Source organism: Felis catus, chromosome B3 (genome assembly GCF_018350175.1).
Source record: "Felis catus isolate Fca126 chromosome B3, F.catus_Fca126_mat1.0, whole genome shotgun sequence".
Lineage (NCBI taxonomy): Eukaryota > Metazoa > Chordata > Mammalia > Carnivora > Felidae > Felis > Felis catus.
Window position 1 is genome coordinate 56,326,386 of NC_058373.1, and position 26,110 is coordinate 56,352,495.

Below are 26,110 nucleotides of genomic sequence, written 5' to 3' on the forward strand. Positions count from 1 at the left end.
ACTTTCCTGATTTCTCTGCACAATAGAAGATACCAAAATGTAAAGGATGATAAAACCTACACCCTACTGTCTACTCCATTGATGCTTTGACATCTTTAAGGATGGAAAACGCATTGCTAAGGTATGTGGCCTCGAAACTTAGCTGTTGTATGTGGCTCCTGATCAGTCACAACTGCCTTCTGGCTTCTTGCTGATCTCAGTTAGCCTTGCTTTTCAATGATCAAACACGTATGTCTCTTCTCTTCTCTCTCTTTCTGCCCTTCCTCCTCCTCTCTCTCTCCTTTCTGTGTGTGCACTGTGCAGTGGTGTGTGTGTGTGTGTGTGTGTGTGTGTGTGTGTGTGTAAGAGAGAGAGAAGCAGAACTCTGATCAACTGAAGTTGGTGTATTTCAGGAATTATCTCTCTTTCTCTTGATTTATCCATCTTGGATGTGTCTATAAGGGACTTTTCTTAACAGCTATGCCCCTTCGTCCAAAAGGCACTCCCACATAAATACAAAGAGCACAATCGAAGTAGTTTACCTTGGTTGTCTAGCTCCTCCCACAGGGCCCAGCCCCCAGTATGGCTCAAAAACCCAGTCAAATGGGTCTGTATGCCAAGCTGCTCTCTACTGCTATCTCATGGTAAGCCAGCCTTTTTCTGAGAATTAACTTCTCAGTTGGTGCAGACCCTCCTAGACAAAGTAGACAAATTATGAAGGGTCCTACCCTCCAGAACAACAGTCTTTATAACAGATTATTTAGGACATGAGTTGAAAATAACTAAAGAACTACTGAATGAGTTATAGTTTTAGCAATGAGTATATCAGCACTTGATTCAAGAAAAAGGAAAACATGATGTAGGAAAAGGGAAATCCTGAATCAGAAAGTCCCATGTTTTTTTCAGGGAAGCAGCAAATTTAAAAATAGGATCTTAAAGATATGTTTATAGGAACCAACAAACTTAAAACTGCAACAACAGTCAGTAATGATTGCAACAAAATCACTAGGACAGTCTACTGCTGTCTCACAGGGTCTGTGCAGAAGTTCACAGATACTACGATATTCATTCAGTTACCCGATACCACTGTCGCTATTTGAATAGAAATGCTTACTGTCCTGACTCTGTTCCCTCAAATATTCATGAGGCAAAATAGTCACATGTCCCAGTCAATTAACAGTCTTTCTTTGGTACTTGATTGTTTCTTATCACTTGGTCAAAACCAGTAGTATTTTCCTCTATGGACACCACACAACCTGTCTTGCTCCAGCAATTGCCTGCTAGACATGGTCATTACAGTGTATTTATTTAGTTCCTGAAAGCATAACTTCATATTGATTAAAAATTTGAAACACGTGAAGAAGTGCTATATATTTTCAGTGTACAGCATGCAGCAAAACGACCCAGATTGTTATTCAAATGGTATGCTTGAAGCAGTGTTTCTGTTATTCATCTTTATTCTCCTTCTATCATGTTTTGTTCTAAACTGGCAAAGAGAGTTTAAACATCATAATAAAACTTGAATTTTGATCTATACTAAATCAAGAAACCAATCTTGAAAGCTAACCCAGCCTGACTACTTAGTTAAGCATGCCTACTGCCAGTATGAGGCAAAAGTCCAGAGATGACATATATTTCCCTGAGAAGAATGAACCTTCCAAATTCAAGCTTAAATCAAATCGTAGTATCATCCCATGCGGAGGAAGCACAACTGCAAAAGACTCATGCCTTACTGTTAGAAGTCTTGGTCTTCCTTAGGATTCCAGGCTGTCAAACTGTGGCCAAGAGATCCAGGACTCTGCATTCTACAGTAAATAGAAAAGAAAATGAACGAAGAGATATTGGGATAGCTACAAATGCAGTGCAAGTGCATTGCTTACAAGTTACTAGAGAAATAGAAGGTAAATTAGAATTAGGTTCATAATCCCTATTTAAGGAATTCTAGGCCTTCAACAAAAAAAAAATATTTCTCGGGGCGCCTGGGTGGCTCAGTTGTTGAGCATCCGACTTCAGCTCAGATCATGATCTCATGGTTCATGGGTTCAAGTCCCACGTCAGGCTCTGTGCTGACAGCTCAGAGCCTGGAGTCTGTTTCAGATTCTGTGTCTCCCTCTCTCTCTCTGCCCCTCCCCCACTCGCACTCTGTCTCCCTCTGTCTCAAAAATAAATAAACATTAAAAAAAATTTTTTTTAATATTTCTCAACACAAAAACAGTATGTAAACCAGTAACTTCATACAGGGCATTAGAAAGCATGCAGTGTGGCTACTGAAGGAACAAGACCATGTTAGGTGGAACAGGAGAAGCAATAAAATAATGCCAAGGCACATACGACAACATTATTTCCTTGTCAATACTTGTGATGAGTTCAAGGAAAATGTTTTACATTGGTTAACATTTATCTCTAATCTTTGCTAATCTCTCTTTTAACTAACCTAGGTCTTGGCAGATCACAAGATACAGCTAGAAATTATTAATTGGGTTTGTTTCCATCATATTTTTTATCTTTACGTGTATTATATTTATCACAAGCCAGAGAAATATCGATTTACGTATTTAGAGACAAAGTGTTTTCTTTTAAAATGATTCTAAATTTAAGAGTGTGTTAATTTAAAGAAAGTCTAAAGTACATAATACTTTTGATATGCCAGTATAGGGAAAGTCATGAAGGTAATAAGTAGGTGACTAAGCTTTTATCATTTTATTTATATAAATGAGAAAGGTAAGCATCTATGGGAGATTGGAAGCTACACCATGATAGTCAAGGATTTCTATATTAACCCGATCTCCAATATCTGGTGCAGTACATGGCACTTAGAAGGTACTAGATAAATATTTTCTTTTTTTAAATATATTTATTTATTTTTTAAAATTTACATCCAAGTTAGTTAGCATATAGTGCAATAATGATTTCAGGAGTAGAATCCAGTGATTCATCCTCTACGTATAACACCCAGTGTTCATCCCAACAAGTATCTTCCTTAATGCTCCCTTGCCCATTTAGCACATCCACCTACCCACAACCCATCAGCAACCCTCAGTTTGTTCTCTTTATTTAAGATTCTCTTACGTTTTGTCCTCCTCCCTGTTTTTATATTATTTTTGCTTCCTTTCCCTTATGTTCATCTGTTTTGTATCTTAAATTCCACATATGAATAAAGTCATATATTTGTCTTCCTCTGACCAATTTCACTTAGCATAATACACTCTAGTTCCATACATGTTGTTGCAAATAGCAAAATTTCATTCTTTTTGATTGCCGAGTAATACTCCCTTGTATGTATATGTGTGTGTGTGTGTGTATATATATATATATATATATATACCACATCTTATTTACCCATTCATCTGTCCATGGACATTTGGGCTCTTTCCATATTTTGGCTTTTGTCTACAGTGCCACTATAAACATTGGGGTGCATGTGCCCCTTCAAAACAGCACACCTGTATCCCTTGGATAAATACTTAGTAGTTTAATTGCTGGGTCGTAGGGTAGTTCTATTTTTAATTTTTTGAGGAACCTCCATACTGTTCTTCAGAGTAGCTGCACCTGTTTGCATTACCACGAGCAGTGCAAAAGGGATCCTCTTTCTCTGCATCCTTGCCAACAACTGCCAATGCCTGAGTTGTTAATTTTAGCCATTCTGACTGATGTGAGGTGGTATCTCATTGTGGTTTTGATTTGCATTTCCCTGAGGATGAGTGATGTTGAGCATTTTTTCATGTATCTGTTGGCCATCTGGATGTTTTCTTTGGAAAAGTGTCTATTCATGCCTTTTGCCCATTTCTTCACTGTATTATTTGTTTTTTGGGTGTTGAGTTTGATAAGTTCTTTATAGATTTTGGATACTAATCTGTTATCTGATACGTCAGTTGCAAATATCTTCTTCCATTCTGTTGGCTGCCTTTTATTTTTGCTGATTGTTTCCTTTGCCGTGCAGAAGTTTTTTATCTTGATGAGGTCCCAATAGTTCATTTTTGCTTTTGTTTCCCTCGCCTCTGGAGACATGTTGAGTAAGAAGTTGCTGTGGGCAAGGTTGAATATTTTCAAAAATAAAGAAACAGAGGGAAAAAAAAGCTTCTGGACAATCTGGAAGATGTTTAGATGTCTGAGCTGCCAGTGGGCATGGAGCAGGGCTGATTCACTGTAATTCTAGTATCTAGTACAGGTCCTTGATCTAACAGGACTCCACAGATACTCTACAAACACTTGGCTGTTGAGCAGGCTTAAGTGTCTTAAAAATTCTCAAAAATAAAAATACAAAACATAAAGACCATGATTTGTTGCTACCACCCCCCACCAAAACAAAAAGAACTTACAGCAATAGTTCCAAAAGTCTGTGTTTTGACAATGGTGTTCCAAAGCGGGGGTAGAGGGGGATCTATCTGAGGTTCAGAAAATAAGAGGGTGCACTACTGTAGAGAATTTTAAAGAAACAATAATACATCCAACTAAAAGCTGACCTGCTTTTTATCACTGCCATGCACTGACAATTCTCAATCATGTCAGGAATAAAATACTCCCCACCAGGCAGGTTGCTCTACTGCCTCCCATCTGATACACCACAGAGATCAGAAAAGATGGGCTCTTTACCTAAACTAAGAAGTTATGGTGATGAAAAATTTGGGAGTGACAGACTTTCTGTAACCAGAGCCCTCAAGAATTCAAGGGTTGACGTAAAAGGAAATATAGGAAAGCTTTCTTACAGAGAAAATTGCAAGGCATCTTAGATAGGGTAGTGTAGAGAGGTTTATGTTGGGAATCACCCTAAATGGATTTCTAGAGGTGCCCGGGTGGCTCAGTTGGTTGAACTGAGCATTGGTTCATGAGATAGAGCCTCAGGTCAGGCTCCACACTATCAGCATGGATTGGGATTCTGTGTCTCCTCTTTTTCTGCCCCTCCCCCTGCTTGTGTGCATGTGCACACACACTCTCTCTCTCTCTCAAAATAAATAAACATTTAGGGGCACCTGGGTAGCTCAGTCAGTTAAGCATCCACCTTCCGCTCAGGTCATGATGTCATAGTTTGTGAGTTCGAGCCCCCTGTCAGGCTCTGTGCTGACAGCTTGGAGCCTGGAGCTGCTATGGATTCTGTGTCTCCCTCTATCTCTGCCTCTCCCCCAGTCGTGCTCTCTCTCTCTCTCTCTTTCTCTCTCTCTCAAAAATAAAAGCATTAAAAAAAATTAAAAAAAATACATGGCTTTCCAGTGTGTTGGTGAAGGTAAACGGATAAAGTCCAGGGGCAGGACCACTTCCTCTGGCCTGAGTGTCTACCAGTTGTGGAACAATTTTATCTGTGCCATCCAAACCTTGGATATTGGATATTGGTGACTGTTCTGTGCTTTCTTTGATATCATTGCTATAGACGATAACCAAGGAAGTGCTGCCTTAATATCTGCACAGCCTATCAACAGCAAAGAATACCAATTAAGGTGTTTTTATCAGTAAGCGTTCCTACGGAAAGTCTTGAAGTAGCTGCTTTTGATATGTCCCTCTTGTTCTGAACTTGCTCCCTATAACCCAGATCACTTCATATCTAGTGTTAACTCTTTGGGGGCTATCATTTTGGCTGGCTCTGAATTGTCTTGCTAAATTGTCTCCCTTCTCTGATCCCAGTACTCACTCACTTAAACTGAGGCCATGGATCTGATAATTCTTGCTTCTTAATGCCTGCCTCCTGGTTGAGTTAGTACTCAGGGTTTAAACCACTGTCTCCACAACATCTTACTTCCTATTCAATTACAATGGTTGACGCAGTCTCCACTTCTATCTAATGCTGTTAACTCAAGCCAGATTTCCAAGGATGGAAATCACTGTCAACTGTATGTACCCAATTTTTCAACAATGAAGAAACGTAGATATGAATATCATACATATACACATACATACACACATATATAGGTACATGTATATACATACATATGAACACATATGATTTAAATTAGAAAGGAGGCTGAAGTTGATTTGCTTGATTATATTCTTTTTTCCAATAAGAAAACAGGTCTAGTGCAGTAAGTGACAGACAGTGACACAAGCTCATTATTATATAACATATGTACTGGCCAATGCTTTACCAGCACTGTTATATAAACTGTCTCATCTGAATCTCATAACAGCCCTGTTGATATTATTTCCCATACTACAGATGAGAGAAAACAAGAAGGCCCATAAAAACAAAGAAACTTTTTCCAGATCACATAGCTAGTAGGGGAAGGAGTTCAAACCTATCTTCTTTCTGCCTCCTGCATTAGCAGGCACATCTACTACATGGCACCAATGCTGTTGGATTAGGTCCTACAAAAACCCACGATGATAAAAATTCTATCAAATTTCTCCTAACATCCCATCAGGGAAAGAAAAGAGACAATGTCCTAATCTGAAGCAAAATGCCATGATGTGTAAAAGGGATGTGATGAAGGTAGAGAAAGAATCCCACTCCCATTTCCCATGTATCTAGATCAAGTCTTAAACGTTTTTCCCTAATTAAACAGCCTTTTAAAATTCTTCCATCCCTTCCTCTACTTTTAAGTCAGCCGTTTAAGTAACATTTTCAATTTATTTTTTTCCCCCAAATTTGCCAGCCTTCTTGCATTTTCAGCCTTCACATGTTTAATGAGAACACACTGGGTATAAGGCCCTATGTCAATCCACCTTCTCTAGGTTGCATTTTCTAACAAGCATTAGCATAAATACCAACATGTTTACATCATAATTACTTTAATTCCCTTGGCCCCAACTAGACCTGGAGTGTGTCATTCCACAGTGATTTCAGGGGTAAGAGATGATTACTGGTCCATGAAACAAAAATTACAGTAAATGCTTAGAAACTTGGCACACTGATGCTGAAATGATCCCAAGTTTGCATCAGGGAGGGCACAACACTTTTACATTGATGTGAGTAAGTCACAATTTTCTAGGTCTTCAGGTTCTCGTTTATAAAACAAGGGTCAAAATTCTTATCTTTACTTTTTGTCCATGAATAATTACAAATATGGACATTTTGGCACCTGAAAAATGTCAAAAAAAAGCATGTTTTTCCTTGGAGAAAAGCACTAGATAAATATTATTATAAAACTGGCAAAACCCTTTGCTGGGTTTACAACATAAAAGCCAGAGACCTTTCCCTCTTATAGGTAAAAGAGTTTAGTACAGCTAGCAATGTTGCAAAGCAAATGTTTAGGAAGAATTTTAAATGGCATGTGTGCAATTACTTACACACATATGAATGTACAAAGGTCTATATTGGGGCTTATTACTAATAACCAGAAAATTAACAGTAGTAGACCTTAAAGTCAGAGGCCCAGTTGAAGTAAATGCAATTTTATGAGGGATATTTCTATTTTTCTTATATAACAGAGATTTAAATATTCATTGGTAACACCATATTTATGGACTATTTAATGCATGCAAAACCCTGTGGGTATAGGATAGAAAATGGTTTGTATTTATTGAGCACCTATCATATTCTCAATGCCATGCAAGGTGCATTTACTTATATTTGTGAGCGGGGGTGGGTGGGAGGACAGGGAGATAGAAGGTTTAAGAGAAAGAGGAATGGAGTATTCTAGCTTGAGTCTCAGCTGTACTCATCACTGGGATTCATCTGGCAAACTCATAGCATTATCTGTCTATTGGCACAAGGGAGGTAAGAACCCTTTAAGAGAGTACTAATTCAGACAAACTGGCTTGAGCCATGACAGTACCTCATTTATCAATGAGGTAGGACAATCCACGGGACTGCCACTGTGATTTGTGTTCTGTCCTAACCGTACATGGACTCATATATACGGGACTCGTCTATTACAGAGGTAATTACATTAAGTCGGAGACAGAGAACAAAGTCTCCATTTTGGTAGGGATGCAGAGTAGTGCGTGCACATGGAAGACTACAAAGAATATAGTACAACTTTGACACCTTGAGAGATTGAGTAAACCAGCTACACCACGGTGGTGGCAGCATGTAGTCTACCATGGCAACATACCCGCAGCTCCTCAAAATAATAATCATCTCAGAAGAGTGAAAAGTAGACCTGGCTGTGGAACACTTCGCTGGCAGAGGTGGGGATGTCGGGAAGCAGGGCCCTTGGCATGGACCTGTGTGCTGGCAGCAATGGCTCCTCCAAGGTACTTGAAGCAGGGTCTGGCGGCAGTGGTTGTTGGTGGTGAGATGACTAATGGCATCTGATAACTGAACACATTTCTTAACGAACACACATGCAACACACTACTAGGGACAAGTTGCTGCAGGGGCTGAATCTATTACAATAGCTGTGGGTGGTCCGTCAGAGAAATACCATTTATGTGACCTTACAAAACATGTTTTCCACAAAAAAATATATGTAACAGCCACGATAATGGAAGGACATTGTCCTCCTCTTACTGATAAGAAACTGTAGCTCAAAAAAAAAAAAAAAAGAAATTTCATTAAGGTTACCATACAGGTTGTACAGTGGGCTCTAATAAGATACATGCACGCCCTAACCCATAGGACCTGTATTACCTTGTATGGCAAAAGATATGATTAAGAATAAGAATAGTGAGAGAAAGAGCTTATCCCGGATTATCCAAATGAGTCTTAAATGCAATCGCATATATCCTCATAAGAGAGAAGCAGAGAGGCACCTGAGTGGCTCAGTTCGTTGAGCATCCGACTTTGGCTCAGGTCATGATCTCAGTTTGTGAGATAGACCCCCACACTGGGCTCTGTACTGACAGCTCAGAGCCTGGAGCCCGCTTCGGATTCTGTGTCTCCCTCTCTTTCTCTGCCCTTCCCCCACTTGCGCTCTGTCTCTCAAAAAGAATAAACATTAATTTTTTTTTTAAAAAGAAAGAAACAGAGGGAATTTTGAAACAGACACACAGAGGAGAGGACACACAGAAGAAGAGGAGGCGATACAATCATCAAGGTAAAGACTGGAGCGGTGCAGCCACAAGCCTGGAGTCACCAGAAGCTTGAAGAGGCAAGGGGCAGCTCTTCCAACACCTTGATCTCAGTTCTGGCCTCCGGAATTGTGACGGCACACATATCTGTTCTAAGCTACCCACTCTGATAGTTTCTTACCACCACCATAGGAAACTAATACAGCCACATAATGATCTAGCAAAAGGAGGAGACATGTTTCAGATCTAAGTTTGTCTGGCTTTAAAATCTGTCTTTTTGAGCCTTGCTGGGATGCCTCCTCTATACCATCAGTACTTGCTGCAGCTGTTTAGCTCTTGGTCTTGCAAGATACTTACCATCTGCTTTAGTCGACACCACCTTCCATTTGGAAATACATTAAAACTGGATATATTAAGATTTCAATGAGAAGTATATGCAGTAAGGGCTATAGGAACTGAGTCAAGAGAACTTGTTATAGGCAGAGATGATCAGGAAAGAGTTTATAGAGAAGAAGGCTTTGAATTGTGAGGAAAAGGATGCAAGTAATTGGATAATTGTGAAAGACCAGGTATTACATTGTGGAGTCTCTGAAGAATGGCTTAAGCAATATTTCAAGGGGAAAATTACAAGCTCCATACACAGTACACTGTGTAACCCAGCTTGCAATTGAAAATCTTGTACTAAAATGAGAAACTAATTAGATTTAGATCCTGATTGTTTCTGTTCTTGCTAGAGTGGATTGTTACTATCCCTTCTGGAATCTGAGGCATTCTTATTTACTTTCTGAAGATCCTTTTCTTAAAAAAAAAATCCTTCCCATATCCAAATTCATTACTGAATTGGTTTTGTAGCTACATCTCTTTGTGGCCAGGCATTTTCTTTCTGTCCACGTGTCTCCTTCAATGCCATCTGTTTTGCTAAAGGATTTAATGAATTACAAGCCAGGCCAGCAACATATAGGGCCACAAAGACCCCATTCTTGAAAAACAGGTTTTAGCTTTACTTCAGCCCTTCCTTCTCCAGGAAGGTGAATTAAGTAATCTTTACAAGAGATAAAATTACCTGCACTCTTGCCTAACATAATAATGAAAAAGAGAAGGCCTTTTATCTATTCATTGCGAACAGAGTAATCACAATTTGCTATGGCTCACAGAAACAGGAAAAAACAATAACAACAAACCACCACAACTAATGTGTTTTTCATTTTATCTGAGGACCTGAAGAACTTGGTAGTCTGACTCTAGTTCATTACATCCAAAGATTTAATCTCTGATGGCACAGTAGCAAGAAATATGTTTATGTTCGAGGTTGCAACAATGTCACTCCAGATCAATACTCACAGAGACTGTGGGAAAGAGGTTCCTTTTTTTTTTTTTTTTTTTTTTTTTTTTTTTTGCAAAAACACCTACTGTGTATTTCCCACCTGAGAACAGAGAGGCTGAGATGGGGCATTTGGGGTGTGGCAACCACCCTCTGGAATCGCTGGCCAGGCAACATCTGTATTGCTTTCCTGCTGTGCAAGGCACAGTGCCATAAACTGTGGCACATAAAAACAGGTTTAAAGCATCATCTCTGTCTTAAAAATCCAGTTCGAGAGATGAGACAAAATGTCTTAAATTTTAAACAATAGCCCCAAACAATCAAAACAAAAAGAACCCCAAGTAAGAGTTCAAGAAAGCAAAAATAGCACAAGACAGGACACATTTAATTATCAATAATTGCTGCAGGATGTCAGAGAAATGGAGAGCACACACCACACTGAAGTGGTCTGGAAAAACGCCATGGCAGCACCAAGATTTGAAATGAATCATGCTAGATGAGTATTTAAAAAAAAATCAATATCTAGAATCACCAAATGGTGCCTTTATGTATATTCAGTATACACTGGTAATGTATAAGGATTGTCTTGCTCATGTTGTAGGATCAAATCTAATATGCATTGACTTGAACCAGTAAACATCGACAAGCCTTTTTCATCCATCACCATATAAATTGAGTATGCAAACAGAAACATCTATTCCTCACTTATTTTACAAATAAAATTTGTACAAATTTGTACAAATTTGTACAAATAAAATTTTACAAATAAAATAAAATACCTGTGTCCTGCAGGTGGAGGCTCTAATCTTACGGATTTTATCCCTTTGGGACTATTTGTGTGTTTGTATTGACCTCAGTTCATCTTTCTTAAATTAACACGCAAGGACCAGGTTTTCCATTCCAAAGAACAGGACTGATCCAAAGACATAAAGCAATTAAATTTCCAAGAAGAAGCCTCCTCCTAACATCCGGTACACCTCACTTTATCAATAAGAATTCACTTAGAATTATGATGACGGCTATCATTATTACTACTACCTACTAATTTTAATGATGGAAAGACTCTGGTTCCATGTGCTCGGTAATCCTGTCATATGATTATCAAACCTGACAGACAAACCTCAGATTTCTTGTTCTGCAGGTTTCAACCACTTGTCCAATAAATATTACAGAATGTCTGCTCTATAGTATGTGATATTTCAGGCACTGCAGATATAATGGTGAAGAGGAAAGCTACAACATCTATGTGTTCATGCGGTTTGCATCCGTGTGTGTTTGTGTGTGTGACTGCATGCAAGTGTGTTGGGGGGAGAGAGACAATAAACAGTAATTCAATTAATAAAAGTCATTTAGATTGTGAGGTGTCTGCTTTGTAGATGATGGTGTGATGAGATGCAGAATGATTGCAGAGGGTGGTCATTGAGTGGACATATAATTATTTTAGATGATGTGGTCACCAAAGGCCTCTCTGAGAAGGTCATATTTCAACTAAGAATTGAATAAAGACAGTGATGTGAAGACTAAGGGGAGAGTGGTCCAGCCAGACAGAAGAGCGAGTACAAAGGTCCTGGGATAGAAATGAGCTTGTTCCAGGAGGAAAAGGCCAGGATGGCTAGAGCAGAGTGAGAGGGGTATGGGTTGGAAAAAGCAGGAAGAGGAAGAAGGCAGGAGTTAGACCATGTGGGGCCTTGTGGGCCATGGAAATGACTCAATATGTCTGCTTAGGGCAAATACTAACAGTGATTTCATAAGATTAAAGCAAATTTAGTTGAATTAATTTCTAGCATTATATCTGCTCTTGTATGATATGATACTTTTTGGTGACAAACACTTTACTAGAAATATAACATTTACCAAAACGGAGATCTGTTCATACAATTTTATAACCTGATTTATGCTTGAGTAAGAAAGTATAAGATTTCTGCAAAGTATTTCATTGCTCCCACCCTCTCTCACAATATTATCTACACAGAAGTGTGGAAAACAAAGAAAAAATCTATGATAACATAACACTAACAAATCACCTATTTTCAGTTGTCTTTGCTCCTTCTTATACTCTGTCCTCAAGCATACAGCATCATGATGTAGCTTTAATCACAGCAGATACATGATTTTCCTTCAGTGCTTTCAAAGCACATTTAGAGTAGGGTACTTATTATTTTGTAAGATTTGGTCATTGGCAAGAAGATTTCTTGGCAACTCTTAAATAAGCCTGGCAAACTGGACTCCATTGATCACTGCTTGCAATGATTTTCCCCTCTCGTTGACTCAGATCTCCACTTCTTATCAAAATTGGCCTTTCAGGGTAAAAAAGGACTTGAGACGAAAAGTAATTTCTGATAAGCAGTAATGAGCCTGACTCCTTCTTATGAATCTCCCCGGGTATAAAAATTAGATTCTAAGTAATTCTAAATAATTTTGGAGAATTCACAGGAGGAGAATTCCTCCTCTTGGTTGAGTGTCATTTGGTTGCAAATGAGAAGACACAGCTGTGGGATAGCTAATTAGAAGACTTTAACCTCACCTCACTATGTCTTAACAAAACCTAGAAAATAGACATTTTCCTTAGTCTTTGCGTAAGATTTTAAAACTCTCTGACACGGGGATTTGAATATAGGGATCTACAGAGCTTAAAAGGTCAATGGACGAGTTAGTGGAATTGATTTTTAAGGAATGGATTTTATTTCATAAATTCAGGTGTTATTTAGAAAATTGAAGTAGAAGGACCAAATATAGTATATTCTGCACTACTCCACATTTTCCCCCAGATAGTTACCTCTGATATTGCCACAGAAATGAAATCATTTTAAACAGAACTTAATAGACTCTCACAGAAATTGTTAATAGAATTTAATATTGGTTTAAGTGGAAGGCTTCAGGGGAAAAAGGGAGAAAATCTATCATTTGTTTTGTGGTTATTTTACAAGGTTTAAATTTAAATATCTCCCCTTGCAGTTATCACAGGCAGTACAGAAGTCTTTTGTTTTGTTTTTTTTTATTTTAATTTATTTTTTTAATTTATATCCAAGTTAGTTAGCATATAGTGCAACAATGATTTTTAAGAGTAGATTCCTTAATTCCCCTTATGCATTTAGCCCATTCCCCCTCCCACAACCCCTCCAGTAACCCTCAGTTTGTTCTCCATATTTAAGTCTCTTATGTTTTTCCCCCTCCATGTTGATACTATTTTTGTTTCCCTTCCCTTATGTTTATCTGTTTAGTACAAAAGTCTTGATACCTGGGCTCACCATCCATCCGTTATTCCATGGTCGGTCCTAGCTTAGTAAATCACAATGTACCCAGTGCCAAATCAAACTAGATCATACTTGATTCTCTTCCCTCTCAGAGCTTCCTTCAGCTCCATTCACATCCAATCCATCTCCAAGTCCTATTGACTCATCCTACAAAATATGTCACAAAGCTGCAATCAAGGAGTTGCTGGGCTGTGTTCTCCTCTGGAGGCTCAACTGGAGAGAATCTGATTCCATGCTTATTCAGAATCAGCTTAAGCAGAATTCATTTCTGTGCAGCTTTTTGACTGAGGCGGCTATTTCTGACTACTGTCTGAAGGCTGCTCTCAGATTGTAGTGGACACCGTACGCCCTTTCCACATAGGGTTCTCCAACACAGCCATTCACTCCATTGAGCCTATAAGGAGAATTCCTGGTTCAAGTCTGCTAAGACAGAGTTTTATATAACATTATGATGGGAGTTACATCCTATCATCTTTTCCATATAATATAACCTAATTACAGGAATGACATCCTGTCACCTTTACCATATTTATATGGCTAGAAACAAATCACAAACCCCACTCACACTCAAAGGGAGGGGATTACACAAAGACGTGAACACAAGGAGGTAGGAATCACTGGGACTTATGTTAGAGTCTGTCTGCCACATTTTAATTTATATTCTTTATCATAGCTTTTTATTTTGTTGTTTGAGGCTTGTATTCGTATTATTTATTTTGTTTATTTTCATTTAAATTGCTCTTCCCTGCCCTCCTAGTTTCTTTAGGTGGAAGCCTTAGGCCATTGATTTCAGACAATTCTTCTTTCCTAATAAAGGTGTTTAGTGCTATAAATTGCCCTCCAATCACTGTGATAGCAGCATCCTATACATTTTAATTTGTTTTGTTTTTATTTTCATTCAATTAAAAATAATCCTGACTTCCTTTTTGATCTCATCTTTTACACATAACTTAATTAGAAGTGTGCTAGCTTGTTTCAAATACTTCAGGATATTCCAGAGCTTTCTGTTATTTATTTCTTACTTAAGTTAATTATGATCAGAAAATATATTTTATATATATTGAAACCTTTTTGAATTAAAGAGGCCTGTTTTGTGGTCAGAATATTGTCTATCTTCATAAATATTCCATAAGCACTTGAAAACAATCCTTCTGTTATTGGGTAGAGACTTCCATAAATCTAAGTTAGGGCTGATTGGTTGAGACTTCCATGAATATAAGTTAGGTCAAATTGGTTGATACTGTTAAGTCTTCTATATCCTAATTTAATGTACATTTTACATTATTTATCTAAAGAGGGTCATTAAAATCTCCAATGATGTATATTTGTATAATCATCTTCTATCAGTTTCTGTTTCATGTTTTTGGAAGCTCTGTTTTTAAGTGCAACAATATTTAAGATTGTTATGTTCTCTTGATGAACCAACCTCTGTGTCATTATGAAATGGTACTCTTTATCCCTGGTCATACCCTTTTCCAATATCAATACAGCCACTCAGCTTTATTTGAATTAGAGTTAGCACAGCATAACTTTTTGTATGATTTACTTTTAACCAATTTATGTTTTTAAATTTTAAGTTTCTTATTTTCTTATAGGTAGCATATCTTGGATCTTGCTTTTTTATTCAATCTAGTATTTTCTCATTTTGAATTGGGTGTTTAAACCATTTACATTAAATATCATTATTAGTATCATTATATTTAAATCTATTATGATGTTCTTTGTTTTATATGTATTCCATCTCTTCTTTGTTTCCTTTCTCCCTTTGTTATGGACTGAGTGTGTCCCCTCCACAAAATTCATGTTAAAACCCTAACCTATACTGTGATGATGTTTGGAGATGGGGCCTTTGGGAGACAGAGTTAGATTAAGTCACAAAGATGGGACCCTCATGGTCTCATGATGAGACTGGTGGCCTTATAAAAAAAAGAAGATAGAGAGAGATATCTACATACCCCCACAAAGGAAAGGACATGTGAAGACATAGAAGGAAGGTAGTTATCTTCAAGTCAGGAAGAGAGATCTCACCAGAAACAGTGCCTTGGCTGGCATCTTAATCTTGGACTTACCAGCTTTCAGAATTGTGAGAAATAAATTTCTGTTGTTTAAGGCCTCAGTCTATGGTATTTTGTTATGGCATCCTGAGCAGACTAAGACATCCCTTTTCCCTGCTTTCTTTTAGATTAATTGAATATACTTTAAAATTACTATCCTTCATATCTTTTGTTGGCTTAGTAGCCATACTTCTTTTTTTATAGTGGCTACTTAAAGGGTTTACCATACATACATCTTTAAAATATAGACCTTCAAGTAATATTATGCCACTTAATGGAGAGTGTGAGGCAATTACAACAGTATACATCCATTTCTCCTTTCCCATTCTTTCACTTTTCTTGTCATATATAAACCTCCTCAAAAGTTGTGATTATTTCTGCTTTAAATAATCAATTATATTTTAAAGATATTAAAAATCTTTTTTAATGTTTATTTTTGAGAGAGAAAGAGAGTGTGTGTGTGCATGCACTTGCGTGAGTGGGGTGGGGCAGAGAGAGGGAGACACAGAATTTGAAGCAGGCTCCAGGCTCTAAGTTGCCAGCACAGAGCCCAACCTGACATGGGGCTGAAACCCACATGAGATCATGACCTGAGCCGAACTCGGACGCTTAACCTACTGAGCCACCCAAGCTCTGCTAAAGATACATATAAAAAAAGTATTTTAATATATGTCTTCATGTTTACATTTTCCAGTGCTCTTCATTTCTTTGTGTAGATTTAGATTTCAGCTTTTGTCTGAGAAAAAGTCTTTTTGCTTTGGTGTTTGAGAGATTTTCCTGTTGTATAGACTCTAGGTTGACAATTTTGTCCTTTTAGTACTTTAAGGATGTTGTTCTTCTGTCTTCTGGCCTGCATTGTTTCCAATGAGAAATCTACAATCATTCTTAACTTTTTTCCCTCTGTGTGGGCTACGCCATTTTTGCTTTGGCTACTTTTAGGATTTTCTTTTTATTACTTACTGGTTTTGACAATTTGATTATGATATGCCTTGGTGTAGTTTTCTTCATGTTTTTATGCCTGGGATTTATTGAGTTTCTTGGATCTCTGGGGTTATATTTTTCATCACATTTTTTTACCTTTATTTCTTCAAATATTTTTCTTTGCCTTTCTCCTTTTTGAGGACTCCAATAACAAATATATTAGTCTGACTGAAAATTTCCTACATCTCACTGATGCTCTGTTTATTTTTTCACTTTTCAGTCTTTTCTTCCTTTTTGTGTTTCATTGTGGTTATTGTCCATTGTCATGTCTTCAAAGTCACTAACCTTTTCTTCCACAGTGTCCAATATTCTGATAATACCATCCTATTTACTTTGAAGTTTAACAGTTTTTTTTTTTTATCTCTGGGTCATTTCTGAGTCTTCTTATATCGAATAATCTTTTATATAGGGTATATTTTCCTGCATCTTTGCATTTATGAGAATATTTTTATTGGATGCTTGACATGTGAATTTTATATTTTTGGATACTGGATATTTTTAACATTCTTTGTAGTATGTTTGAACTTTATTCTGAGACTCAAACAAGTTATTTGATAAGCTTTTCAAGGATAACCTATAAATTTTGATATAAAAAATCAGAATAGTTTTTACTTTAGGGCTAATTTTTCACTGCTACTAAAGACAATACAATTCTGAGTACTCTACCCGGTGTCCTATGTATTACAAGGTTCCTCCACTCTGGCTGGTAGGAACAAAACTTATTACAAGCCCTATATAATCTCTTGTGACTATTTTACCCAATCCTTTATGGATTATTTCTCCAGATGTAATGATTTCATCACATCTTTGTGCTGAACAGAACACAGTAGAAAAGGAGAATACTTTGGAGATTTAACAAGTCCTCTCTCTCTGCAGTTCTCGCCTCTCTAGTGCTCTGCCCTGCAAATTCTTGCCTCTTTAGCCTCCCTGAATTCTCAATCCCATCCTCTCAGTTCCAGGAGACTACTGCGATCTGGTTCTAGTCCTTCCTCGAAATTCTTGGGGCACTAACCTGAGACCATCATATGACATGCCTCTTCTTCTTATTTTTTTTTTTATTTTCTTTCTTATTTTCTTCTTTTTATTTTCTTTCTTTTCTTCTTTTTATTTTTTTTTTACTTTCCACAGGTATCATTGCATTATACTGTCTCTTGTTTAATACCTTAAAACTGTTGCTATCTATTTTTTTCATTGTTTAAGGTGGGTGCATAATGTAGTTTTGGCCCCTCACCATTACTAGAAGGGGAAATGTGCAAGGATCCTTAATCTTTTCATTTTGTGCCATGGCTCTATCGGCAGCCTGGTGAAATCTATGCACTCTTCTCAGAATGTTGATATTAATTTCATATAATGAAAGCATAGGATAGCAAAATAAACCAATTATCTTGAAATACATTTATCAAAATATTTTTATAAATAATTATGTTACTGTAATACATGTGCTTCTTATTAAAACATTTAAAAATTCTAGCAGCAAGTCTAATAATTACCAAAATCTAAAGCAGTGTTGAGCATAAATAAAATTTCCAGATATCTGCAGCAACTATATGTGTTATGAAAATATTTTCAATTTCTATTGGTGACAAAAATCACAAGAACTGCTAATACTACTCAGATTTAGATACTGTATTCATAATTAAAGGAATGCTAAATTTCAGTTAGAGGTTAGTGAAATTTAAGATGACTTTTTTCTTATCGATGTTCATAGGTCTCTGCCTTGTCCATGAACACCATGGAGGTCCATGGACCCTTCTGACATTCTCCTCTTCTTCATCTTCATAAATCTCATCAGTTAACCATGATGGTAGAGTGATCTCTGTCCTCATTAAGTTGGAAGCAATCATGTGGGGAAATCTGGAGGGGTGGTAGAGACAGGAGAGAACCACTAACAGGCCTAGCCTCAATCCTCAGAGCCCTTCACTGAGTGTATGTATGACTCCTGGAGGGATTATTTTCCATGTTCCCAGTAGCAGGTGTATTAGACTGGACCGGGGACAGAAAACAGAGAGCAGAAGGCCCTGTTTATGTTACTCCTTATTCTATTACCATCACCTAGCAATGCAATGGCACGTAGTGGATGTTCCATATAAATGTATCAAAACCAAGAATAAATGTAGTTTTATTTCTAGGAATCCTTTGAAAATGAAAATAAAGTAAAAAGATAACTTTTTACTTTATAAATAAAAAGATATATAATAAAATAAAAGAATAATAAAGAATAAAAGATAATAACAACTCCAGATATTGCTACAAATTTTTAAATTTTAGCGACTAAATAAAGTATGTTCTCATGCTAGGATGTAGAAAGAGAAGTACAATGGAGTGAACAGGGAAAATAACCTGTTTCATTGTTCTTTAGTGACTTTCCAACTGCCCTGCCAACTTCTGTCATCCGTCCTCTAATTATACCCTCCTAACCTTCCCCTTTCAGTCTGTTATTCCTATTAATCTCTAGCTCCAACACAGCTGTTTGTGCCTAATTAATAATGTTAATTACAGTAACTACTAAAATGTATTGAATGTTTACTATGTTCCAAGTGCTGAGATGTAACTGTATAATCTCAATCAATCCTTTCACAATCCCTAAATATAGGTATTATCATCACCTCCATTTCACAGATTGGGAAACTGATGTTCCCAGGATCCAGGCAAAGTGTTCAGGGTCACACAGTAATGAGCAGCAGACCCAGGATTCAAACTTGAGCATTCTGACTCCAGAACTTAGGCTTAAAACTACTTAGCCACCGTACCACCTTACTATAGAATAAATTAGAAGGTTCATTTAGAAAGCCCCTGCATTAAAAACAAAACAAAACAAAACAAAACAAAACATCATTCTATAATGAAAAGCCTTCAACAGTCACAGAAATATAAATCAAAGGGTGGTACATTAGGAGATTGAGGTAAATAAAAATCCTAAAAAAACCCACACCAGCATGTCCTATGTATAAATATTAGTATCAAAAGCTGTGTGTGTGCATGTGTGCACATATACACCTGCATACCAGGGCACTGAGCTCTTCCTATGAAAGCATCCTTAAAGCCTCATCTCAAGATATCTCATTGCTTTCTTGCTGGCTAGTCTTCATACCATGACAGGCAGTCCTCCCCAATAAAGATCTGTATATTGCCCCAGAAATTTGTTTAGCAAAAAGTGTTTAAGGAATGAAGACTGTATTCTGGCCACAGGAATAAAACCAGGGAACATCAAAATGACAAGGAAACATCAAAAATAACCTTAGTAATTAAGCTACCTTCAGGGAAACAAAAGGCTGCATCACTATAAGGATGACTAATGATCAAGAACTCAATTACCAAAACTAAAATACAAGTTCTTGAAATGTATTACAAAACTTTAAGAAAGCAGACATTCATAGCCATTGATTCACATTCGAATGTTACTAGTACAGATCCGAGTATGTAAAAACCAGGCTTTCTATAAATGCTCATTGAGTACATGAAAAAACTACACTGTTTCAAACTGCATGTTCTCTGCTGACTGCACCACAGATCTTGCATTACTTAGAACATTAGCTGGGTAGCAGCATGCCTTTGCTCATTTGTTCTTTAGTCCTATGAAGCAATGGTTGCCACAAATCACTGGAATGTCAGATACTCGTGACCAAAGACATCATCAGTAGGGAATGAGCTTTGTAAAGAGCATGGCTCTCTGAGCTTCATCTGAGGAGATCTCCTATTTCCAACAGATGTTTGTTTAGTTATCACACTACCTTACAGCTTTATCTACAATAGCTTTCAAGCTTGTGTATAGCTTGCCAGAAATTCTGGCCACAGGATGGGACTTGCATGGGCTCTTGATCCCCCTCCTATTCTATCTTTTTGAAAAGAGTTGTTAGAAGTGGCTCCTGTGATAAAACAAGATGTTTTGAAATAGATCAAACCGTGACATTTGATTCTCCCTCTTTGTGGAGTGGGGCTATTTGTTTTAGTTTATGGAATAAAACTGAATACTTGCAGACATGCTGTTACTACTTAAAAAATCGGACTCTTCTCTGAACAGGAAATAAAGATAGGTCCTAAGTACCATTCCCAGCTCTTTGCTCTCAGTAGGATACAAAGCTTTTGTGCACATAATCAACTCAGATATTTTAATAGCTGATTTGTACCCTTCAGGCCGCTGTTGTCATAACCTCTACTGACTCACTGTGGATTATTATGTGGGCTTAGCATTGTTGATTTACTTTTTATTCATATCTGTTCTCAAAGTGATAGAAATTGTCACTTCCGTTTAAAACACGTTTGTTGAAATGGTGCTTTTCTTCTAAAGGGCATTAAAGTCATTTTTATTTAAAATAAATTAATTAAATTTATCTTCCTCATTTGCCTCTACGCGACCTTTTGGGAACTTGGAAATTAAATTTTCTCCTAATATTTTACTTTCCAACTTGGCAAACACGGACATTGTTTTAGATTCTGAACAAAGTTGAAAAAGCACAGATTTCTTTTCAAAATCACTTGAGGTTTAAAACAAGAAATGATAACAAATTTGGAAATTTATCTATTATAGTATAAGATTTACTTTTTTCATTATTTATTTATCTATTTACAGGTTGATTTATTTGATTTATTTGTTTTGAGAGAAAGAGTGTGTGTGTGTGTGTGTGTGTGTGTGTGTGTGTGTGTGTGTGTATGTGTGTGTGCAGAGAGGGGCAGAGAGAGGGAGAGAGAGAATCACAAATGGGTTCCGTGCTGTCAGCACAGAGACCAATGCAGGGCTCAGTCTCATGAAACATGAGATCATGACCTGAGCCAAAACAAAGAGTTGGATGCTTAACCAACTGAGCCACCCAGGCGTCCCACTTTCCTTTTTAAATAAATTGCAAAGAAGAAGGTAATGGTGAATGTAAAAAATGAGATCATAAAAAATTAACTAAAACAAACAAAAAACACCCATAAGAATAATTTCAAATGTAAATATACTCACTTAAAAAATATAAAAGTGTTCCAGCAATTTCACTACTAGGTATTTACCCAAGGGATACAGGTATGCTGTTTGAAGGGACACATGCACCCCAATGTTTATAGTGGCACTATAGACAAAAGCCAAAGTATGGAAAGAGCCCAAATGTCCATGGACAGATGAATGGATAAAGAAGATGTGGTATACACACACACACACACACACACACACACACACACACAATGGAGTATTACTCAGCAAACAAAAAGAATGAATTCTTGCCATTTGCAACTATGTGAATGGAACTAAAGGGTATTATGCTAAGCGAAATTAGTCAGTCAGAGAAAGACAAATATCATATGACTTCACTCATATGAGGACTTTAAGACACAGAACAGATGAACACAAGGGAAGGGAAGCAAAACTAATATAAAAACAGGGACATGGACAAAACATAAGAGACTCTTAAATATGGAGAACAAACAGACGGTTACTGGAGGGGTTGTGGGAGGTGGGATGGGCTAAATGGATAAGGGGCATTAAGGAATCTACTCCTGAAATCATTGTTGCACTATACGCTAACTAACTTGGATGTAAATTTAAAAAATAAAATTAAAAAAAATAAATACAAGATAATCTTTCTGGAAAAAAATATATAAAAGTGTTCCTATTGCAATTTAATAAATATTTTTATTTGATGTTGATAAACATAATAAATTTCTGAACAGAAATTGGAATATCTACTTTTGAGTAGGTCAAATAAAAATTACAATGGTAATAACAACAAGTAACCATTTTCAAAATATACCAAAATGAAGAAATAGATGAAACAATTTGCTATTTATAACTTAAAATACTTTTTCATGTTTGGTCACATAATCAGGTAATGAAAGTATTCCAGGAGCTTTAAGAAGTATTTTAAAAATTAAAAAAAAAATCCCTGTTAAAGTTAAAAACGGAAGATTCATTTTCCTTAAAATGTCAGTATTTTCTTAAAGGAAAGAAAAAAATGTCATCTAGTACACTATAAAAACACAAATATAGCTTTATGATTTGTGGAGATATCGTCATATATATCTCCTGAAGAGTCAATTAAAAAAAGGATTCCTTATATCTCTATTTAAAGACATAAAGTGGAGCTCAAAAAAGTGAAGAAACCATCCCAAATCATATAGATGCTAAGTGTCAAAGCTGGGGCTTGAATACAAATCATCTGAGTTTGAATCCACTTTTTGATTATGAAACACACCTTTCCTCAGTCACTTCAAAAGCAATGACAACTGTCTTCTATATGATTAAGTGACATTGATAAGCTCCCTTCTTTCATTGCCTCTGCCTTGCTGTCATCAACAGGTATTCCTTTAGAGCAGTGCTTGCTGCTATGGAGAACTCAGAGAAGTGAGAGGAGTAGGCTGTGGGCTAGGCCTTAAGGATCTGAGAAGTTGGAAGAGAGGATCTGAGAGGGAGCCAGCCAGGAAACGAAGTAGTGACAGAAGGTTTATGTGTGCATGAAACAAGGACACTAATTCTAAGTACCAGTTACCTCCACGAAAAGAAGTGATGAGCTGGGAGCTGGAATGAACAACAAATATGTCAATTTTTGGCTTTGGTGATAAGCCAACTATCTTTGAGGTATAATTTACATATAATAAAATGTATCCGTTTTCTGTGTACTATTCATTGACCACCATAGTCAAATCCAAGAGCATTTCCATTGCCCCCCCAAGTTTCCCTCCAGCTTCTCTGCAGGCAGTCTCTCCTCCCACCCTTGGCCTCATACATTTGACAGGATTTTTAAAATATGGAAAGTGGAAAGGGTAAGGGCAATAGTCAGAACACAGAGAGGACTTAAGTCAGATGAATTTCCCAACTATTAAAATTCCAGGTTGTAAGTCTAAATAAAATTTCCAGGCAGGGAAGGAGAAGCTAGTTGGAATTGTGGGGGCAGGGACAGCCATCCACTTGCCCAGGTAACTCTTCCTTTCTAGTAGTCTTTTCCTTGTTGCTCATCATTCATCTTATCACAACTGAGGCCCATCCACGCATATATTTATAGAATGAAAATGACACATACAGAGTCCTGCTGTACTGAGGAGCTGCAAGCTGGATCACACTGGTAGCTCCAACCACTATCCTATGTCCATGAATCCTAGCCACGATTCTACTCGTGTAGTTCTTAAACTTCTGGGGATCACAGACCTCTCTGAGGAAACTTTTGATGTTTCCCCTAGTAACATGCACCTCAACACATAGTTTTGCATTCAATTTCAGGTGGTTCCTGGACCCCCAAAACCCATTTCTGGACCGTAAGGACTGTCTTCGGTATTCAGTGTGTAAAATACTCCCATAACCATGCATTTTTCTGCACCTTCCTGCTCTGAGCAGACCAGGAGCAAATATCTCACCCTGTGCAAAAAGAATCAGGAAAGCCTCTGCATCACCACTTGTAAGTGCTACATTAGCATTTTCTCTGCAAAGCATGTTTTAGAGCTTTTATAACACCTTATCTTCCCTTGTGTTGGAGGTGGAGACATGCCACTACTTTGCACAAGGAAATAAGGTTCTGAAGAAAGACTTGTGGGGTTAGGGAGGGATGTGCAGCTTGCTGAGAAAAGATGCACCAAAGGATGGAGAGAACACAAGGCATTCCATGGTTCCGCTGAGTCTTGTTTTCCCCCGGCAGCCATGGGCCTAACATTGCAAAGGTCACAAACCTTGCTGGGTATCCCCAGTAAGCTCAAATTTCAAATGAGAAAGGGCTGGATTGGATAATGCCTTTGAGCTCCATACTCTAGGATTGCACACTGCCTTCCCTTAAGTCAAACTACCCTTTCTCTTTTAGAATTATAATAAACTATGCTGGCCACTTGAGGCCATCTTATGAAATATCCAACACACAGAGGCAAACGTCCAGACATTGGAAAAGCCCATAAAACTGAGAAGTGATCTGGAATATACATGGCCAGGAGGAGCCAGATTCTGAGAGGAGAACTCACCTCCTTTGAGTCATTATTTCACAGAGGACTCCTTCCAAGGGGACTCATAGCAGAAGAGTGCTCTGCTTTAGGGACAAACGGTCTATAAATACACTAACAAAGTGACATTGAGAAGCACAATACTGCCTATGACGAGCATAATAGGGTGGGTGGGTGGGAGCTACCAAGGAATATCATTCCCCAATATCATCTAGCACATCATAGATAATCAACAAATAGGTCTTCAATGAATGCATGAAAAGAGGGAAATTATGTTACATAATCTGTGCACATAAAGAAGAACAGGGAATGGATGAGTCAGACATTTTGGTTTATTTTAAATGGGGTTACCTGATTTATTAAATGTGCATTTAAGATAACCCTGTCTTGAGAAGTCCTTTGCCTGTGCAATGAGCACTGAATTTGCTCTATTTGTTTCATGTCTAATTCTATTTTTAAAAGGCAATTAAAACAGTGCCAAACAGTCCCCTAAGAATAAGAGGTCAGTCACTCCTCAAAACAACTTTCTCTGGCTTGATAGTTGTAGAAACTGTGATATGTCTCTGGGAGTTTCCCTAATTCTTCATAACATTTTAAAATAAGTACTCTGGGACAACTAAACACATAACTTGTCATCTAAATATGTATTCAGAGACTTCTAATACATATTATAAATATGTATTTAGGGATTTTCTTACAAGGAATAAAGAGCTTTATAATAACTCCTTTGGAAAGATTGTGCTCTATTGCATTATATGTGTTCAGTGTCTTAAAAAATTCATGCTATTTCCCTGATAGACCAGGATGTATGATAAGAGATGGTAACAAGACACCATCAGGGAAGCATGGAGAATCTCAAATTCCACATGTGATGCAAAGCCCATTCTTCATAAAGACAAGGTATGCGGTGAGGAGCTCAGGATATTTTGTTTTCCTTATAAATAATGCAATACTGTTGCTCACATGTCGGCCCATAAATGGCAAACACAACCCACATGAACTGGGTCAGCCAGGTTCAAGGCAATCTATGAGCAGAAGCCTGCCCACAATTATAGGTGGGAGATAGAACCTGCCTTTTTATGCAGATGGCTAAATTCAAGTTCCTATGTAAGATCCTGCAACCCCTCACCAGTCAGATCCTTTTGGCTCTGGGCACATATACCTTACTATTGTCTAGTGCAGTGGACATCAGCATTTTTTTTATTATGTACTCCATTAGTAAGATATTTTTACAAATATATCTCCAGTAAATGTATATTCATCAGCTCATACTATGTATACTGAATATCAGTAAAGTTAATCTATGCTTTATTTTTTTAAGTTTATTTATTTATTTTGAGAGAGATGCAGAGAGAAAAGCAGGGGAGGGAGAGACAGAGAGAGAGAGAGAGAGAGAGAGAGAGAGAGAGAATCCCAAGCAGGCCCTGCACTGTCAGCGCAGAGCTCAACATGGAGCTCAAACTCACGAACCTTGCGATCATGACCTGAGCAGAAATCAAGGGTTAGACACTAAACCAATAAGCCACCCAGGCGCCCCTATGCTTTATTTTAATAAAACATCGGTACAAATGCTGAGTTTTTTTGTCTCCATCCCTCAGTAAATATTCAGGTCCTTGGAGAAGTCAGCCCAAATTGGGAAGCATCCTCACAGGAAGTATATCTTATCTAGACATTTCTTGCTTCATGACAGTCTGTTCAAAACATGCAGAGAAGAGAGTCAAAGACTGCAACCATACCAGCACATG